Genomic DNA, 22,267 nt, shown 5'->3' with positions numbered 1-22,267 from the left:
ACCTTAGAAATCACGCAGGCGGGGTTATTTCCAAAGATTTTTACTCAGAAGACATACCATTGTGTGAGTATAGGTATTCCCTCGCAGGCGGGGTTATTTCCAAAGATTTTTACTCAGAAGACATACCATTGTGTGAGTATAGGTATTCCCTCGCAAATTTCGGGCGCTGGACGACAAAAGACTAAAATATGGTTGCTCGGCGTTTGGAAGAATCTGCAGAAAAGGAGAATATTCTGTGGTTTCCGGAATATGATCCTTTTTCGGAGTTACGAGGCTGGGGAGCCGAGCCTTGCTGGGAGGCCAGCGGTGGAAAGATGAGGTCTTCCATGTGAGCGCCCGTGTGTGACAGTCGCTCGGTATCAGCTTTGTTGGTATAGACGGACTTGCTGTCTTTGCTCTCAGGAGAGTTTATAGTTAGAACAGTTAGGAACTGTACTGTTGCGAACCTATACGATTCTGGACTTCACCTCCGGGCTGGAAGTCGTCGTTGAGTACGCGGCGTTCAGTAATTGAGAGCACTTCCTCCGTCTACTCTTACGTTTGGACGTTATCTGAACTCCGTCATTGTGGCTGGGAGTTCGTGTTTCTCGTCTGTAGAACACAGTGAGGAGAAGACAGTATTATAGTATATTACTCAGAGGACCGCCTTCTGCCGTCCTAGTGTTTGAAAGAGTTTATTTGTGGCTGGAGTTCTTCCATTGTCGCAGACGAGTACGAGAACCATCACTTCGACGCACCGGACCCAGAACATACGGTGATATCGCAGATTGCTTCGGTTTATTAGGGCTCTAACAGCTAAACAGCTGTGTTCACGTTAGTTTATTTCCACTGAGGTTCCTCACCATCGTAGAACGTATTTGAAAGTAGTGTCTTCTAGTGTTTGGTACGTAGATGATGTCAGTCATTTCTAGTTACTGATATTAGATCGCGCAGTCATAGTAAGGGGCAGAGTTGGGCAATTGATTAGTAATTTTACTTAGTAAATGTAAACTTTATATTACTAAGATTTTCTTTTCATCTATAATAAGTATATAAGCAGGAACAACGTTTATCACTTAGTAGGATTAGTTGCCTTCATCACTCATTTATGTTTAGACTGTAATTTATAGAATTAAGAGATTCTAAGGTTTGTTTCAGGGGGTTGTCAGACAGGGCCAAATCTTCTTTTTAGCGTTTATTATTTTCCGTTGTGCACATTGATTTTACACCCGCCTGCTCCAAAGGGTGGAATACACAAACGTTCATCTTGCCTCGCGACTGATACACCTGGCACAGGTACTGCCAATTCCACATGGCATTGCTGATAGCTTGATGACGGCCTTAGGATACTATGTCAGCCAAGGGATGTTGTTTAAGGTCAAATACGAGACTTTAACTCTTCCACAAAATTGAGGAGGACTTAACCTCACGAATGTACGGAACAAGGCTCTAGCTGTATACCTGCGAGCGACGCTACAGACCTGGAACCAACGGAAACAAGCAAACACATCGGCGATCCTGGCCGTGCTTCTTCCCACGTTCTTTGAAGCGACGGTGGCGGTGGGCACAATATCGCCTTCTTTTTCTCACGTCGCGCGACCCTTTGTTGATTTTACACTCCTGGAAATTGAAATAAGAACACCGTGAATTCACTGTCCCAGGAAGGGGAAACTTTATTGACACATTCCTGGGGTCCGATACATCACATGATCACACTGACAGAACCACAGGCACATAGACACAGGCAACAGAGCATGCACAATGTCGGCATTAGTACAGTGTATATCCACCTTTCGCAGCAATGCAGGCTGCTGTTCTCCCATGGAGACGATCGTAGAGATGCTGGATGTAGTCCTGTGGAACGGCTTGCCATGCCATTTCCACCTGGCGCCTCAGTTGGACCAGCGTTCGTGCTGGACGTGCGGACCGCGTGAGACGACGCTTCATCCAGTCCCAAACGTGCTCAATGGGGGACAGATCCGGAGATCTTGCTGGCCAGGGTAGTTGACTTACACCTTCTAGAGCACGTTGGGTGGCACGGGATACATGTGGACGTGCATTGTCCTGTTGGAACAGCAAGTTCCCTTGCCGGTCTAGGAATGGTAGAACGATGGTTTCGATGACGGTTTGGATGTACCGTGCACTATTCAGTGTCCCCTCGACGATCACCAGTGGTGTACGGCCAGTGTAGGAGATCGCTCCCCACACCATGATGCCGGGTGTTGGCCCTGTGTGCCTCGGTCGTATGCAGTCCTGATTGTGGCGCTCACCTGCACGGCGCCAAACACGCATACGACCATCATTGGCACCAAGGCAGAAGCGACTCTCATCGCTGAAGACGACACGTCTCCATTCGTCCCTCCATTCACGCCTGTCGCGACACCACTGGAGGCGGGCTGCACGATGTTGGGGCGTGAGCGGAAGACGGCCTAACGGTGTGCGGGACCGTAGCCCAGCTTCATGGAGACGGTTGCGAATGGTCCTCGCCGATACCCCAGGAGCAGCAGTGTCCCTAATTTGCTGGGAAGTGGCGGTGCGGTCCCCTACGGCACTGCGTAGGATCCTACGGTCTTGGCGTGCATCCGTGCGTCGCTGCGGTCCGGTGCCAGGTCGACGGGCACGTGCACCTTCCGCCGACCACTGGCGACAACATCGATGCACTGTGGAGACCTCACGCCCCACGTGTTGAGCAATTCGGCGGTACGTCCACCCGGCCTCCCGCATGCCCACTATACGCCCTCGCACAAAGTCCGTCAACTGCACATACGGTTCACGTCCACGCTGTCGCGGCATGCTACCAGTGTTAAAGACTGCGATGGAGCTCCGTATGCCACGGCAAACTGGCTGACACTGACGGCGGCGGTGCACAAATGCTGCGCAGCTAGCGCCATTCGACGGCCAACACCGCGGTTCCTGGTGTGTCCGCTGTGCCGTGCATGTGATCATTGCTTGTACAGCCCTCTCGCAGTGTCCGGAGCAAGTATGGTGGGTCTGACACACCGGTGTCAATGTGTTCTTTTTTCCATTTCCAGGAGTGTAGTTATGTTCAGTCGCAGATGCCTTCTACAAGGATCCCCACTACCCGTGAGATGTATCGATACTTGGCAGCAATGGTGTCGAGCTCAAATACCCAACGAGGGATTGGCGACAGATCTGGTGAGCTGTCAATACGCCTCTCCTCGCCACTGCAGCGAGTATAAATTAATCAACCACAAGACAGTCATCCACCGAAGATTGTACGACATTCACGTGGTAGCTTCCCCGCTCTTCCTTTTATACGGCATGCAAGACACTGACGAACATCCTCTGCAGTGTGGTGAGGCAAAGGATGTTTGGCGGCTGATGCAACGCATCATGGACCTCCTCCGACGCACCGACGACTCCACGATCACGACGGACGCTTTATTTTTCCCCAACGCTGTCTTATTCCCCTCACAGAAAACGTCGGCAATCCGCTGCATTGGAGGACAAGCACCGCACTACGTGTTCTTGGGGCCGTGATAACAGGCGTGGGCCGGCCGCTGTGGCCGAGCGGCTTAGGCGCTTCAGTCTGGAACCGCGCTGCTGCTACGGTCGCAGGTTCGTATCCTGCCTCGGGCATGGATCTGTGTGATGTCCTAAGGTTCTTTAGGTTTAAGTAGTTGTAAGTCTAGGGGACTGATGACCTCATATATTGAGTCCCATAGTGCTTAGAGCCATTTGAGCCGTATCAGGTATGGACTACTGGCATTATACACTAGAACAACACGAAATCATCCGACGTCACTCTAAACACACAACGCATTTTGCGAACTTTCTAGTCAGCAGTCAGCTTGTTTCATAATCCCCGAAGGGGTGGGGAGTCACATGTTGACGTAGTTTCGCGGGCTAGGATATTACCCCCAGTGTAGGGACGAGGATATCACTTCTGATCTATATTTCTTTCATTTCTTTTACATATGTGATTACTTTTTCCTGTAACACTACAATTGAATAAAAAATAACAAAAAAGAATTAAATAAATGTACAATGTTTCCTTCCCACTGCCTCTCCCTTATCCAGTCAGGAGACGGAGGCACCGTGGCCAGGCCTCCAAGCACGACCCATGCCCCCTGATCTATAACTATATAAACAATATCGTAAAAAAATACGGTTAAGGCGACTGTTGGTGTAAAGTGGAAAATTTGGGTTCGAGTTCCGGTTCAGCAAAAATTTTTATTTTTCCAGTAAATTGTACGGTTGTGGTGGTACCGTAGCCGTAGTCTGTGAAAACATTTCGTGAGTATGATGTTAGTTGCACTGCAATTTTGCGTTTGAGAGACATCCTGAAGGAGAAAATATTGGACGGCACGGGATGTCTGAGTACGTCACGCAGTGTCGTGCGTGTCTTTTTAGGTCGTATCACGGACGGCTGTGTAACTGGGGCAAAAGTTAAGACGCCTCGTCCAAAGGGCTCGTAAGTTTGCTGTTTTTTTTTATAGAAAGCTTAGGGATGGAAAAAGGGCGGAGGGTGGAAGAGGAGGGATAGTGGACGCAGTGCATGGCCCTCGCCTGTAAACCTCTTCCAAGCCGATACGGTTTTACTAGAATCATAGCGCGTGATGGAAGCTATCCTATTACCTGAACTCTTGGCGTGAAGTTTTGGGGAGCGCACATGGAACAGTGCAGTGCGACAGGAAGGCTCTGTACCGAGATTCTTTAAACAACGTTGAACCACTAAGCCCGTCAACCCTAAATTCCTAAAGAGTCGGAACTCCCATGTATAAAGGAGCTTTGAACGTCTGATTCCTTAATGAAAGAGTTAATTTGTTAAATATTTGACGTTACGCATGTAAAATCGTTATGACTCAAGACGCCATACCCGATTATGTTGGTTTTATTAAGTTCGGATTATTCCGCCAAAACAGACTAGTGAAGAGTAAGGACCAAAACCGGTAATAAATTAAAACGTCATGCTTGATGCTTCAGTCTTACCGCATGAACAATGACCACTTACAAGGGAACCTCCCCATCGCACCCCCCTCAGATTTAGTTATAAGTTGGCACAGGGATAGGCCTTGAAAAACTGAACACGGATCAATCGAGAAAACAGGAAGAAGTTGTGTGGAACTATGAAAAAAATAAGCAAAATATACAAACTGAGTAGTCCATGCGCGAGGTAGGCAACATCAAGGAGAGTGATAGCTTACGAACGCCGTGGTCCCGTGGTTAGCGTGAGCAGCTATGGAACGACAGGTCCTTGGTTCAAATCTTCTATCAGGTGAAAATTTTAATTTTTATTTTCAGATAATTATCAAAGTTCAGGCACTCACACATAATCAACTTCGCTCTCCAAAATTCCAGGACATGTTCAGATTTGCTTAGACATATACAGAATTTGACGGTCTACGCACGGAAACATTTGAAAACGTAAAAAAACATATGTTTTGACAGAGCACAGGGAAAACTGTGCGATCCTGAAACTGTTGCATTCATTTGATGCAGTTTATGTGACAAACTCTTATGTTTTCATCACTTTTTTGGGAGTGATTATCACATCCACAAGAAAACCTAAATCGGGCAAGGTAGAAGAATCTTTTTACTCATCCGCCAAGTGAGCAAGTTAGGTGGGTCGACAACATATTCCTGTCATGTGACACACATGCCGTCACCAGTGTCGTAAAGAATATATCAGACGTGTTTTCCTGTGGAGGAATCGGTTGATCTACGACCTTGCGATCAAATGTTTTCGGTTCCTATTGGAGAGGCACGTCCTTTGGTCTACTAATCGCACGGTTTTGCGGTGCGGTCGCAAAACACAGACACTAAACTTATTACAGTGAACAGAGACGTCAATGAATGAATGGACAGATCGTAACTCTGCGAAAATAAAGAAAGTAAAATTTTCGCTCGAGGGAGGACTTTCGCAGTTGTTCACTCTAACCACGAGACCACGGCGCTCATCAGCTATCATTGTCCTTTATGTTGCATATCTTGCACATGGACTACTCAGTTTATATATTTTGTTTATTTTTTCATAGTTCCACACAACTTCTTCCTGTTTTCTGGATTGATCTGTGTTCAGTTTTTCAAGGCGTATCCACTGTGTCAATTTATAACTAAATCTGAGGGGGATGCGATGTGGAGGTTCCCTTGTTAGTAAGCGACAAACCGTTTTTTGTTTTGTTTTTTACTATTTTGTGATACTGTAAGACATAAAATCTTTAGGAAAGGTATGAAATTACGTTTAAAAATTTTTGGGAGTCGCTAAGTGCACTCATCATCACACATAAGATAATATAGGCTGTGTAATTTGTGCTCAGTTAAAAAAATAATAATAATTTTTCGCTCATCTCAATGTTTATGATGTCATATCTCCTGAACTGCGTGTCGTACAATGATATAATTTTAGAGGTATATTCAGTGGATACCATTTGCAAAACATGTCGCGAATGAGGTTAATATTAAAGAAGTAATAAATTAAAACATAATGTCTGATGCCAAAGTTTTACTGCATCAACAACGAAGATATTGCAATCGATATTTTGTGGAGAGTGTCAGCGATAAAAGTTTCGCAAATATTTGAAATTATGTGTAAGGTTTTTTGGATGCCGCTATCTGCTTTCGTTCTCAAATACCAAATGGTTGTAGTCTGGGTATGGTCCACGCCGTGAGTTACGATGCCTCCAAACGAATAGAAAGTTTCTAAGTTTAACACTTGACTTACTGAGTGAAATAATCAACGACTAGATGATGACACTACTTAAAATTTTTACATTCGGTTAACAGTCGTATGAAATACTGACAAAGACGTTTTTGCTGTCCGTAGAAACTGTTAGATATGCAAACTCAATCAGATGCTGTGTGCTTGGTTTAGACCTTTAGTGTTACAGATGAAGCGAAGTCGAGGAAGAGAAACTTATGGGATGACACTGACAGAGCACTGTTACATATTTATTAATTAGCGGCTCTTAATATTGGATCTAGAAACTGTTAACTACCGTAATGTCAACAGCATGAACACGACACATTATGGACATCAGCTGAAACGAAAAATTGCTGTAACCAGTTACAGTTTATTATTATTTCCAATACTTATTTCGATGGATTGTGCCCCTGTCACCACGGGCATTTATGTCATTAATACAGCAGGTACGTATTGTATGTAAGGCCTTCAAGTAACCTGTGGCACAGTCATTCAGTAGCCATATGCGCCTTTTATCTTCGTGTTTACATCACATATACTTGGTAAGGTAATTTGAAGTTTAAATTGACATTCACAACGGTCTCGCTCAAGCCAAACCCAAACCAATAGCATTTAAAATTATGGACATTTTATGTGTTAGTGTACAAAGACAGTGATCCAAGGAGTTTACAGTACTTGCGAGATGACAGAATTCGTCAATCCCCTCTCCCCCCTCCCCCCCCCCCCCACTGTGTCAACAGTTCCTTGCCTAATTTAACTATGTCCAGTAGCATGGATCAGTAACTCACTTGTCTTTTTGTTTATGTGCGTATTACAGCGGTTAATTGGCCGACGCCATGAAGTACTCAGCTCTATTGTTGTTCGCTTACGGTGATTACTCATGTGTCGTCCCAGCTGATACTCTGTGCGTAACAAAGAAACTGCAGGTTTGCGTTCCCATTTACTTCCTTGAATGTCTCTCCTGGACAACAATTAAGTATCAGTTGTGACAACAGCAACCTTGTCTTATACATTTCCTAACTTATGACTCATACCAATTCAGCAGTGATGAAAACTAAAAATCTGCTTTAAAAAAAGGAAGAATAAATTAAGCTTCTATCCCTGCAGACAATACCAGCCTATAAATGGGAATCATTTTATTCCATACCTCTTTATGAAACGTGGTTACATTATATGAAATTATCTTTCTTGCCCTAAAATAGTACTTCCTAATGAGGTTAACTTATTGATACAAAATTTATATACGTCTGGCACGAAATTACGTAGCAAAAATAAATTTTTATCGTTATCTTGTAACTGGATCTTCTCTTCGTCCATGCTACTTTGTTAGAAGTTTCCACGTTGGTATTAACATTACTGTCAGATTACTTCTGCGAATTACGCGTAAATTGTATTTCCGCTTATTCTGTCTACAAACTGAGAGCCAGTTGACCCGTTTCTCTGAATTATTTGGAGTAATGCGTCTGTTAACGAAACTAGTTTCGAAAACTGTGTACGGTATAACACGAGGTTGCAGGTGTATTATTTCTAGCTGCCACTGCATCTTCACCGTTTAAAAATATTGGAAAAATAGGACAGGAGAAAATAGGGTGACGGCATGTGCCTTTCAAGCGCAAGAGAACAGGTTGAAATCAGCAATCTGTTATTACGACTACATGACGGAAGTAAGAAGGATAAGGCCACAGACACGGATTCGGCTCATATATGACGGGTCGCTTTTGCACAATATAAAATGAAAGACGTTAAGGCATTTTAGCTCAATACCACCCGTTTTTGAGAAAACTACCACAAAGTTCATGAAGAGTGATCGGTTCAAAATTAACGTGATTGATATGTAATTGAAACCTGAGCGTTCTTCGTCACCATATACGGGTTTCTACAACACACAAATCTAGGAAGGAAATCTTTAGGACTACTGTTTATATACCCACAAGGTACACACTGTTAAACGAAAGCGCCGCTGTCGTAGCGACCAAGGCATTCCAGAAAACTCGTGTCCGATTGCTAGATGCATCTTGATATATTTTTTTAATTTGTATTTTTTTCTGTAGCGAAACTGGTAGGAATAGGGGGCTTAATAAGGTAGGGAATCAATAGGAATAATAGCTAGGAAAGCAAACAAATTTCTCAAACGACTTGGATTAGTAAGGAATTAAAATTGCAGTGCGCTTCTGAAAATCCTGTGGGAATTGCACAATAGTGCAGATGCAATAACGATTCAACGTATGACTTTTGGCACAGATTTCTCAGATTATTTTATCTTATGCGTGGTATGCGTCAAAATTAATCCCTGAAAAAATACAAGGGGTGTTCAGAAAGTAAGTTCCGATCGGTTACGAAATCGAAACTACTGTGATAATCCGATGAAGTTTTGTACAGATGTGTTGGGCCGTGTCTCTAGCATGCCGACAATCGTGGCAAGTTGCTCTTTTCAGTTCTGAGCGCACAGTGATTACATAAAGATGCCTCGAAAATAGCGTTCCCAGCCAAGTACCGTATGACGGCGTGGTGAGAGATTTCGCCTGATTTGTGCAGCGCACATAACATAACTGTCATACGTTTCGTTCATCATGACAGTTCTCGGTCACACTCTGCAGGGGCAATGAACCTGCTCCAATAGAGTTTTCGATGGGAAGTGGTTGATCACCCACAACACGGCACGTAAATGTCTCGTCCTGAATTTCATCTCTGCTCACATGAACCGCTGGATATGAAGACAACATTTTGGAACAGAAAAATAGTTATTAACGGGCGTAGTGAGTTCGTGGAAAGCGCTGACAGCGGCCTTCTATGACGAGGGCATTGGAAAGTTGGTACAACGCTACGACAAATGTCTACATCAGAGCGGCAAGTAAAAAGATTTTGATTTTGACAGTGGTTTACATTTCGCGACTTTTCGGAACTTATTTTCCGAATAGCCCTCGTATATTTTTAAATGTAAAACGAAACTGTTTTCCACCAAATCTTCATAAGGTACTTGGGTGAAGAGGGTACTCACTTGATGTTCTCGGTGGTGCGAGTAAATGTGCTTCGAATGTTTATATTACACGTGGCATCTAGGTACACTGAAGAGCCAAATGAACTGGTACATCCGCGCGACCGCTACGGTGGTGGGTTCGAATCCTGCCTCGGGCATGGATGTGTGTCATGTTCTTAGGTTAGTTAGGTTTAAGTAGTTATAAGTCCTAGGGGACTGATGACCTCAGATGTTAAGTCCCATAGTGCTCAGAGCCAACTGGTACATATACCTAATATCGTGTAGGGCCCCCGTGAGCACACAGAAGTCCCACAACAAGACGTGGCATGGACTCGACTAATGTCTGAAGTATGTCTGGAGGGAACTGACACCATGAATCCTGCAGGTCTGTCCATCGATTCGTAAGAGCACGAGGAGAAATCTCTCTTCTGAACAACATTCTGCAAGGCGTCCCAGATATGCTCAATAATAATCATGACCGAGGACTTTGGTAGCCAGTGGAAATGGTTAAACTCAAAATAGTGTTCCTGGGGCCACTCTGCAACAATTCTGGACTTGTGGGGTGTCGCATTCTCCTGCTGGAATTGCCCAAGTCCGTCGAAATGCACAACGGACATGAATGGATGAAAGTGATCAGACAGGATGTATACGTACGTGTCACCTGTCAGAGTTGTATCTAGACCTATCAGGGGTCACATATCGCTCCAACTGCAGACGTCCCACACCATAAAGAGCCACACCATTACAATGCCTCCACCAGCTTAAACATTCCCTTGCTGACATGCAGCGTCCATATACCTGTACACGTCCATCCGCTCGATACAATTTGAAACCAGGCTCTTCCAACTAGGCAAAATGATTCTAGTTATCAAAAGTCCAGGCGAGGCGTAAAACTTTGTGTTGTGCAGTTATCAAGGGCACACGAGTGGGACCTTGGCTCCGAAAGCCCCTATCGATGATGTTCCGTTGAATGGTTCGCACGCTGACACTTGTTGTTGGCCCAGCACTGAAATCTGCAGCAATTTGCGGAAAGGTTGCACGTCTATCAAGCTGAACGTTGGTCCCGTTCTTGCCACAGGATCTTTCTCCGCCGCAGCGATGTCGGAGATCTATTGTTTACCGGATTCTTGATATTCACGGTACACTCGTGAAATGGCCGTACGGGACAATTCCCACTTCATCGCTACCTCGGAGATGCTGTGTCCCGTCGCTCGTGCGCCGACTATAACACCACGTTCAAACTCACATAAATCTTGATCATCTGCCATAGTAGCAACAGTAACCGATCTAACAACTGTTCCATACGCTTGTGGTCCTATATAGGCCATGCCGAACGCTGTGCCGTATTCTGCCTGTTTACATATCTTTGTATTTGAATACGCATGCCTGTACCAGTTTCTTTGGCTCTTCAGTGTAGTTATTCGAAGGAAAATGATGTCTTGTAAAAGAGTGTGTGAAAGAGCCAGTACAAAGGCGACCAGGATTAAAATTTTAATTCTTTACTAAAACACCATGTTAGAGAAGTTTATTTCCTGCCTTGTTATTACTCCTTATTGATTCAATTACCTTATTAAATCTCTTATTCCTACCAATTTCTATGCGTAGGAAATACAGATTAAAGAAAAAGACTGCAGAATGGATCTGGGACTTGGAACACAGGTTTTCCGCTCTCTAGACAGATGTCTCTGTCGCTTTCATTTAACAGCGTTTACCTGATGTGTGTATAAGCGGCAGTCGTAGCACTTTATTTTCTCGATTTCTAGGAAAATATACGTTTTAGAACCCCAATTATGATAAAAAATGCTCAGTTTTGCATTTATCTATGGTTCCTGTCGATTGTGCGTCATGAACTTCAAAAGCGGTTTTCTCAAAAACGGCTGGTAATTTACTCAAAATGTCTTAATAGACTTTCGATTTTGGTTATACACAAGCGATATGCTAAATACTAATCGAATATTTTGGCCTCTCTGTGACCTTCATCAAGTAAGCGCAATTCAGAATCAATTTCTCTGACACGGCTAGGAACGTACGATAAAGGAATACCGAAACAGGTACTGCAGCAGCTGAAAGAGGCTAGTTAACTTGAGTATCGCTAACCTTAAAAGATGCGTGGAGTTTTGATTGCAAGCCTACGAAGCCTGCGGCAAGATAAATTGTTCCTGAGTAACACCGCTTAGTAAACAAGGCCATTTATACGTAAAGTTTGTGCTGTTGCTGAAATACGCGGCGTTTAACGAGAATGAAGTATGTTTTCGCCTAATGGTCCAAAGCAGTGGCTGCACGGAGCGCAAATGGCCATTACACAGCGGGCTGCTTGCGAATATAATTTTTCGGGCCGTTGCGAAACGACGTGTCGACAGACTTCCACCCCCACGCAATGCTGTACGCCCATTACGGCCAATGGGCAGTTCCCGGTGAAATACGGATTAAGAACCTTTCGCTACATTTGACCTTCATCGTTAGTATTAAACACCGGACTATAACGACTCTAAAACTGGGTATTTTTGTAAGAGAATTACCTCGCGAGGAATGGAATGTGTAGCCGCCATGTTAACGCTTGCTATCCTTTTCGAAGAAAGAGCGCTGAACGCACACAGTTCGAGTCTGTAAGTACCTAAATGGAACGTAGTACTGGTAAATCTGTTCTCTTACACAGTGGACGATATGGCACCATTCTCTGGAAAATGATTCGTTTACAAGACGGTCTTAGTGTTTCTCTAAAGCAACAACAAGTCAACACTATTTTTCGTTTTTTTCCTATTTCCCATCTCGGAACACGCTATTTCAACCGCACTTTTCCTTTTCCTTGGATCTGGGATTTACCAGTAACACTGTACTCGAGAATGCCGGAGAAATGCGAACACAGAGATATGCGGATAGCTTGATTTGCTGCAGATTTTCTGACATAGCCTTGGCAAGTAATTTGAACTCCATCTCTTGGGACAACGTAAGGCCCTTCTCGACATGGCTGTGTCCTCAGATATCCGTTTTTAAGTAACGACCATTGCATAAGGGCCTCCATACGTTCAAAATTCATTAACAAACTAGCGTACCTGGCAATGCTTCGCCACTCCTTAATGTCTGTGGGAATCGGATATACTCCTTATCGCGTCCTTCCCCTCCCCCCCTTTCTCTCTCTCTCTCTCTCTCTCTCTCTCTCTCTCTCTCTCTCTCTCTCTCTCTCTCTGTCCATTTCCTCCACCTCCCCCTACCTCCTCCTGCCCTCCTTTCTCTGTCCATCTCCTCCTTCACCCTCTCCACAAAAATGTTCAAATGTAAGTGAATTGCGAAGGGAGCAACTGCTGAAGTCATCGGTCCCTGGACTTATACACCACTTAAACTAAATTATGCTAAGAACAACACAGACACCCATTCCCGAGGGGGGACTCGAACCTCCGGCGGGAGAGACTGCGCAATCCGTGTCATGGTGCCTCAAACCACGCGGCCACTCCGCGCGCCCCCCCTCTCCACGTCCATTTACTACCCCTTCTCCCCCCCCCTCCTCTCCAAGCCTCTCTGTCAATATCTTCTTCCCCCCTCGCTCTTACCTTGAGCCTTGTTTATTGTTATCGTCGACAAAACCTTGGTTGGGAATTGAATTCGCTTAAAATGAACCGGTAATTCAGTTGGGATCGCTGGAATACGATGTATAAAAGACCTCTCCAACTGCTGGATCCGTGATCATACTAGCTTCAATGACAGTATTTCGCATTGTTTTAATTTGCGAATGGGTTGGATTACAATGTTTCGGATTATTCAGATTCTGTCGTAGCATCCTAATCATAAACAGATAAGCTATAAATACAACTTTTCTGTTTCCCGTCAAAATCGACTGCGAGGAGAATAACAAAATAGCACACAGTTGTGTATACAATTTTCGTTTAAAAATAAGGAGAAAGAATATATACGAGTGACACAAATTGTCTGACTGTTTAAATGCACTGCTATCGCAGTTAAGAATGACCACGAGAAAGAAAACGAAACCGCAGCTGTCAAGAAGCGTGCTGTCCAGCACGAGCAATGTTTAGTATTGTAAGTAGTGGTGTTACGTTCAACATAAGGCGCTCCATAGGTATATAAAAACATGTTCGTACCCGAATGCAACGTTGTGTCAGAATTTCAAAGCAATCGGTGAAGAACATTAGGAGATATAAGATTTTTAACAAACGAAAATTTAAATTTTTATTTACGTACATCGGTGTCGTAAAGTAATATAAGGCCGGGAGAGCGGTGTGCTGACCACATACCCTCCCCCCCCCCCCCCCCCCAATGACTCCGACGGCCGGTCGGTACTATTGGGCCTTCATGGCCTGTTGGGGCGGAGTTTAGTTTTTTTTATAGATGCTATATTGTAATTCCCTCAATATATTCTAGCCACCATCACACCGAAAGAAGATTAGAGTGTCACGTCTCGTCGGCAGCACGGTGGTTAGAGGCGAACACTAGCTCGGATTAAGAAAGGATGCGGGATGAAATTGGCCGTGCGCTTTTCAAATGGACCATCCCAGTGTTTCCCTGGAGCTTGTTACGGAAATCACGGAAATACTAGTCGAGTGTGCTAACCATTCCGGCTCGGTCACACACACACACACACACACACACACACACACACATGCCATCAATAGTTGTGGAAATGCGATTTCAAGAAGGAAACAAGTCGAAGAAAGAGTTAAGCATTTGTTACTAATTAATTTTGGCTGTAAAAAAGAAAAGGAAATAAAACGTATGTTAATGGCTTGAGGAAAAAACGACGTACTCCATAAGAATTGGCTCACTTAAATCCGATATCTCTTTTGGCTTACGAAAAAATACTAGCGATGCTGTAGACAGAACAGAGAAAGAAAGTACAGTAATTTTAGAGGAAATTATAGTTGAATAAAGTTCAGGAGTAGCTGAAGTTTCACACGACAGGAAGCTCATTTGAGTGACATTTAGTGTGGTAATATCGTGAAACACCAGCAAGTGTAACTGTCAGAGGACTTGTAAAGCGGTAGTATCTGTCGTGCAATAATGTTTTTAGACAAAAGCAGGCGAAATTTAGATATTTACCAGCATGTAACTAAGTATTGCTACAGCTCGATGGCCAGATTCCTTAATCATTTCTCATAATTTCGTGAAATTGACGTTTATTTTACAAACTACCGGTTCCTGTGTAAACGTTCGGAGTAGAAGCAGTTTCCTGTAGCTGCAATCCGGAATAGTGCTGTGATTTAACTCGAGAAACTAAATCTGTGTTCCCATATTTAATTTAAAAGCAGTGACCCAGATAATCGTTTACAAACCACACTCCAAAGCGCTGAACATAATTATTCTTGCAAAAATGTTTGCTACCTAAGAATTTTGTATTAAAATACTATTCATATAATTCGATCTGAAGAACTAGGTTTTTCTTTTATTTTAAATGTGTAGTACAAAGACATGCATGAATGCAAGTACTGATATTTCAGGCATATTCTGAGACCAGGTAACGTTTTCTGCCTGATTATAGACTAGAAAGCATGGACTGTTATCTGATCAATCTGCCTTTTTCATATTATACACCAGCATGTCCTGCCCCTGCTTCGGATGCAAAGTAAGCACAGGATTTTATATTTAGACCAGCGCGACTTTCACACAGATTTTTAGGGACCTGTAAGGGGTGTAAACTACCGGCAAAGAGGCAGAGAAGGGGGAACAGGGTATTTATCCCTTCGGACCAGGTACATCTTTCCTTGAACCGGTTATGTCCGCAAGTCTCCGATGTTCGCGTGTCTTCGGACGCAGTATTCCCCTTATCCGTTACCTATGCTGTGCCTCCCTCGATTCATTCCATACTTTGCCAGCTTTAATTTCGGCTTTTTTGGAAACTAAGGTGTTCTCGGAGTTTCTTCTTGGGCGGAATGCTTTTTTGGATATGCACCAGTGTTATCCCATTACACGCACATCTTTTTCTACTTATTATTGAGAACATAGCAGAAGCTCCAATAGCTCATACGACCAATGCCGCCATAGAAAACTATCGTACTCCTAAAAATTGTGTCTGCGATCTTTTCTACATGTGTACAGAAATCATACTTGTACAGTGAAGATCAGGAATGAGTCCACATAATCGCTTTAAACTCGTCAGCAGGTCCTATGACGTCATCTCCGAATTCTCCACATCGGCATGCTCGGAGAGTCTCTGCCAGTTATTAATTACAGCCGTACAATCGTCGCTTGGTTCGTATTTTTGTATGATTTTCGGAGTTCCCAAGCAGCTCTCTAATATTTTCTCCGTGGAATCATCTCCCTTTGTCAGGCCACATTGTCGTTTCAGGTCTGGAAGTACTTCTCATTTGCTAATTTTTTGTCTGTAGAGATTTCTGTTGAAAATTACTAAAGGGGTTTTATAAGCCATTTCTAAATCCTTTTTGACCTGCTTGATCCAAGGTACAGCTTTGTGTCCAATGGGCAACGCCCGTTGGATAGATGGACCGACATTACACACGTGGACTGTTCGATCAACATTTACGCTGGGAGAAATTGAAGAATCGTATTACAGTAGATATGAAAATGAAATTGCACAATATGCTGGATTATATCAAAGAATATGTTAAATAATCATCTGCATACCTCTCCATTTGAACCATTTGTAGCACGAAGATTATCGCGTCCGTATTCAGTTCCTTCTGTTACTGTTGCTATCGCATCTGTGCTACGAAGTTCTATCGACCTCTTTGGTGCCATCCACGCTGTCCTTAACGGATCTTCACAAGGAGATATCCATTGGAGGAATGTCGGAGGAATGTGACGGCCAGGCAATGGGTATACATCTACACAATGAATTTAAGATTGCTGTCGATCTACATCTACAGTTGATCGACAGTTGCTAGTCTACTTCCCCATACACATCTCCGCAGCCGTCGTTGACCCCTGTCTCTATGGCCCATGCTGTACCACGGTTGCCTCGGAGCCAGTTTTGGATGGCTCCATTTTGCCGTGTACTTTAACCACAGTGGCAAGCAAACAGTTTACAGAATTAACCATTTCAGTAATGCTAGCACCGTTGGCCCCATAGCCAACGACCTTGCCCTTTTGGACGTCAGATAGATTGCTCCATTTCCACTTTATAACGATGATTGCAATATTGTCCGCGTCCTCCCCACACCCCACACCCAACTCACTTTATTTATCCTCCACTGTTACTGGTGCCACCTGCCATATGTGAGTGGTTTTTGCACTTTGATGTCAAACGTAGGCAGTGGTCAAATTAACGTGACAGGAGCGTGTATTTCGAAATCAGAATTAAGGAAGATGCAATATTTAGCTGGGGGCTGACTTTACTGCCGTTACACAATGATAAAAGACACAGAGAACAAGTATTGAAACCATCGCTATGGACAAAGAACTTCGATGAAGTTAGAGGGAGAGAACTCAGCCAAGAGAGCAGATAAGATGAATATTACCACATGGCCAGCATCATTGGTTTGTGGTTGCAGCACATGATACAGTGTCTGAGTGAACGACATGTCAAGCATATGGGAGCGACACTGCAGTGTTACACTCTAGGTGATGAACAGCTAAACTGTTAAGAACTGCGAGGCGGTAAATGCCTGTAACCAAACGCATGTGGGATGATAATGAAGTTGCAGCTGCCATTCCATCTCAAACTTCAAACTGGATTGGCAGAATGTGGTGATGTCCAGACCTTTCACAGCTTGGTTGGCGCCACACTCCTGTCAGCCTCTGTCTTCCCAAAACAGTTCCATTGCCAAAGACGTATGACAGCAGGGGCTGAAGCCTGACTACTGTTATGCAGAAGCCGAGCATGTCTTTTTGCTGACCAAAGTTTCCTATTCCAGCTTAGTACTATTTGTCAGAGAGGTAGTTCTTACAGTATCCCAACGTCTCCACGAAGAAGAACAACTGAGCAGTTTCTGTGCTGATGTAAGCTGGCACCAGCACACCATGTGGCAAAGAGGTTGCGTGACGATAGATAGAGGCCAACAACAGACTTGCAGGAAACGCGCCGCCAACGCCCTCCAAGCCGCCAGTATTTAAGATCGACGCGGCAGACCAGAGGGCGCATCTGTCACAGTCTATCATACCGAGTAAGCTCCAGCATCATCAGTCGCAGCTCAGCGGGAATCACAGTAGCAGTTAGCTCCGTGGTAACTCGAAAGAGGCAGTACATAACAACGCTGACAGTGCACTTTGCGTACTTTGTACTTCACCAGCAGTGGGAGTAAGGCGGACTGTACAGAAGAGCTTGCTTTTCATCAGCAGTGAAGCTAACGTGGACTATACAGAAGAGCTTGTACTACAGTGAATATTGTGAGATAAGTAACTTTCTACTCTTATGAATAAAGAACCCAGTTAATATATGCGTGCAATTTGTGTTATAGAAAGAGGATACCGGCCACCACACAACATCATCTCTTTGCTCCAATGGTACTGCCCCAAAGAGACAACGAGACGACATAAAAGTTTCTAGTGATTGGCTCTACGATGACTTTATTGGGGACCTTATGCCAAATATTTAAAATGTGCAGAATCAAGAAATGATTCTGGAAGACATTAAAAATACCATTCAGCACTCAGTCATCAGGCCACAAGTAGTCCATTTGGACCATCCGACCGACGTGTCATCGTCAGCTGCCGGCCGCGGTGGTCTAGCGGTTCTAGGCGCTCAGTCCGGAACCGCGCGGCTGCTACGGTCGCAGGTTCGAATCCTGCCTCGGGCATGGATGTGTGTGATGTCCTTAGGTTAGTTAGGTTTAAGTAGTTCTAAGTTCTAGGGGACTGACGACCACAGATGTTAAGTCCCATAGTGCTCATAGCCATTCATCGTCAGCTGAGAATGCAGATAGGAGGGGCGATTGGTCAGCACACCGTTCTCGTGGTCGTTTTGATGGTTTTCTTTGACCGAAGCCGCTACTAGTCGGTCGAGCAGCTCCTCAGTTCGCATCACGAGGCTGAGTGCACCCCGAAAAATGGCAACAGCGTATGGCCGCCCGGATGGTCACCCATCCAAGTGCCGGCCATGCCCGACAGCGCTTAACTTCGGTGATCTGACGGGAACCGGTGTATCCACTGCGACAAGGCCGTTGCCCAAAAATACCAGTCAGATACGCAGTAAAAATACTGCGATTAAACATTAACAGATCTACGAACTTTCTGTTAGTGGAATTACCACGTTAATTGATAAGCGATAAGCTACCAAAAATAATTAAAGAGAGAAAATATTAATTTTAATTTATTTGAAAACCTCATGAAGGTATAATAAGGAGAGATGACGCTGCAGATTTAGGCTGTACGTCTCTTGAAGACGGCGCTGTCGTATTGAATGCCCCTAACCATCAGCAGACTACTCTTTACAAATAGTTCTCGTTCCTATCATTTTGCGTGTCCTCGCATCAGTGGCTTTAAACAGTAAATTATATAGTGTTTATGTGAATAACACAGGCTAATGAAGGCTTTTAAACACTTTTTCTAATCTAAAGTGCATATTTGAACCAGTAATATGACGCATTTGTTTTTGTCATTCGATTCGACTGAAGAAGAAGAGAAGTATGTAAGTGACGAGGCTGCTTAGGTCATCCAGTATTTTCCTTAATATGGAGTGACGAAGGTGGCAGTCAGTCTATGGCCTCTTCTTGAAAATAATGAGAACGTATTCTACCATGTTCGGTCGGTTTCCAATTTTTCCTTCTCACAGCGCTCTCCCACAGAGCTTAAAAGAGTTGAACTGATAGTAAATCTGAAGTCTGACGAAGGAAATCAGTGCAGCAGAAATAAACAGCGCAGCCAAATTTCATGTACCGATATATAAATCAAAATATCGCTTGAACGAGTCCATTTATAAACTAAATGTAGTTCCTTAATACTTCAGACTATATTAAAGGCAATTAGTACACCGTAAACGACTCGAGTTAGCATTCTTTATCAAAACACTTCCGCAAGATGCTAGTACTTGGGCTACTCACATGGTGGACGTCGGATTCAACTTCGTGAAATCATGACAACTCCCATTCTTATACCTCCATGGAAAAACCAAACTGAAAGTCAGAGATTATTTCCAGTGTTTACGCTGCAGTCGATGAGCATCTTTAGTTCTCATGACAGTGCTGTAAATAACAGCGACAGTCTTACGAGAATTTAATAAAAATTTTTACTGGTAGGAGACAGAAAATATTGTGCCTCTTATTCTTTAAAGATTTCTGAATTCGAAGCTCCAACAGTCATATACCTTCGGAAACAAAATGCTGTGCTGATTCGTATAATAAGGGCAAGAATATCGCGACGGAAATTTCCTCATACGCCTCACTTTACGTGGCTCTCAGAAAGCATAGTAAATCGCATTACACTGAGAGGTAATTACCAGATTTGTGTACACAACATTTTAACAGAACTTGTTTGATTACAAGATACAGGAGCTGCATCCGGCATAGCAGCTAATCTGCGTTCTATTTTAAATGACGAAGAAATAAATTCGATTCATGTTTTAATATTTTGTGTAACGTCTGCCCTCCCATGTAGCTTATTGGTTGGAAGATTTCAGTATGTATGAATGGTTCACCCTTCTGTTTATCAAGGATCAGACAGTGAAAACTGTCTTTACGTAATTTTATCATGTGTAGTTACTGTCTGTGTATTTTAAAAATGTTGACTGGAATACTCTCTTTCAAATTCTAAAGGTGGCAGGGGTAAAACACAGGGAGCGAAAGGTTATTTACAATTTGTACAGAAACCAGATGGCAGTTATAAGAGTCGAGAGGCATGAAAGGGAGCAGTGGTTGGGTAGGGAGTGAGACAGGATTGTAGCCTCTCCCAGATCTTATTCAATCTGTATATTGAGCAAGCAGTAAAGGAAACAAAAGAAAAATCCGGAGTAGGTATTAAAATCCATGGAGAAGAAATAAAAACTTTGAGGTTCGCCGCTGACATTGTAATTCTGCCAGACACAGCAAAGGACTTGGAAGAGCAGTTGAACGGAATGGGCAGTGTCTTGAAAGGAGGATATAAGATGAACATCAACAAAAGCAAAACGAGGACAATGGAATGTAGTCGAATTAAATCGGGTGATGCTGAGGGAATTAGATTAGGAAATGAGACACTTAAAAATAGTAAAGGAGTTTTACTATTTGGGGAGCAAAATAATTTATGATGGTCGAAGTAGAGAGGATATAAAATGTAGACTGGCAATGGCAAGGAACGCGTTTCTGAAGATGAGATATTTGTTAACATCGAGTATAGATGTAAGTGTCAGGAAGTCGCTTCTGAAAGTATTTGTATGGAATGTGGCCATGTATGGAAGTGAAACATGGACGATATATAGTTTGGAGAAGAAGAGAATAGAAGCTTTCGAAATATGGTGCTACAGAAGAACGCTGAAGATTAGATGGGTAGATCACATAACTAATGAGGAGGTACTGAATAGGATTGGGGAGAAGAGAAGTTTGTGGCACAACTTGACGAGAAGAAGGGATCCATCCGTTGGTAGGACATGTTCTGAGGTATCAAGGGATCACCAATTTAGTATTGGAGGGCAGCGTGGAGGGTAACAATCGTAGAGGGAGACCAAGAGATGAACACACTAAATAGATTCAGAAGGATGTAGGTTGCAGTAAGTACTGGGAGATGAAGAAGCTTGCACAGGATAGAGTAGCATGGAGAGCTGCATCAAACCAGTCTCAGGAGTGAAGACCACAACAACAACAACAACATTTTAAAAATGTAAAGTATTTTACAAATTGACTATAAACTCAGCCTTGCGTGTTTCGAGCTACTGTGTGAGTGCAAAACAGAAAGAGGGGAGAAGAGTGTATCAGATTTAAAATTTATATTTTACCTTTTGAAACGTAATTGTAAACATGCTGAGCACATTCGTCTTGAATCAGTTTAGTAACAGCGCTGATGACCTCACTGTGGATGACTCAACACAATCAACCAACCAACCATCCAACCACAGATTAGAGCGTGCATTTCGACTTGGCTTGTAATAAACTGGCACATTTATTTTTTATTTACTTTTTTTTAGCTTCTTGTTCGTTAGCGAGACTTCAGTGCTGATCTATCGAGAACTCCAGATTTATAGGATGACAATTATTGAACTATACGAAACAAAATCGTCATAACTTCTTAACGTTTTGTGTTAGGACGTACAAACTGCACATTTGGCCACGGGACATCATGGGTATTACTATGCGCATGGTTTAGCGAAGCCTACTTTCATTTGGATGGGTTCTTCAACACACAAATTTAGCGCATTTGGACGACTAATAATCCGTATTTCGTGATCGAGACCTCAACAGGTGACTGTGCGGTGTGCAATGTCTAATCACGGAATAATCTGTGCGATTTCCTTGATGGCACGGAGACTATCAAACGGCACGTGAAGGTTTTGGAAGATGATTTCATCCCCATTACCAAAAACGATCCTGATTTCGACAAGACGGAGCTCGATCCCATCGAAGCAGGAGAGAGTTTGATGTCCTGAAGGAGCACTTGGAGAAACGCATTCTGGCTCTGGGGTACGCAGAAGCCACTGGCAAGGGCCTCTATTGGCCGCCATATTGCCCGCCGCTGTGAACGAACTTTTCTAGGAGCTTCAGTCCGGAACCAAGCTGCTGCTGCGGTCGCAGTTTCGAATCCTGACTCGGGCATGGATGTGTGTGATGTCCTTAGGT

General features: G+C 43.7%; 1 pseudogene; it reads right to left on the bottom strand.

Moving 5' to 3' along the window:
- Positions 1-18,572: 18,572 nt before the first annotated feature.
- Positions 18,573-18,690, bottom strand: LOC126459432 (5S ribosomal RNA; annotated as a pseudogene).
- Between the last annotated feature and the right edge of the window lie 3,577 nt (positions 18,691-22,267).

Source organism: Schistocerca serialis, chromosome 2 (genome assembly GCF_023864345.2).
Source record: "Schistocerca serialis cubense isolate TAMUIC-IGC-003099 chromosome 2, iqSchSeri2.2, whole genome shotgun sequence".
Classification (NCBI taxonomy): Eukaryota; Metazoa; Arthropoda; class Insecta; order Orthoptera; family Acrididae; genus Schistocerca; species Schistocerca serialis.
Note: the sequence above shows the minus strand (reverse complement) of the source record. Positions and strands in the feature narration are given on the sequence as shown.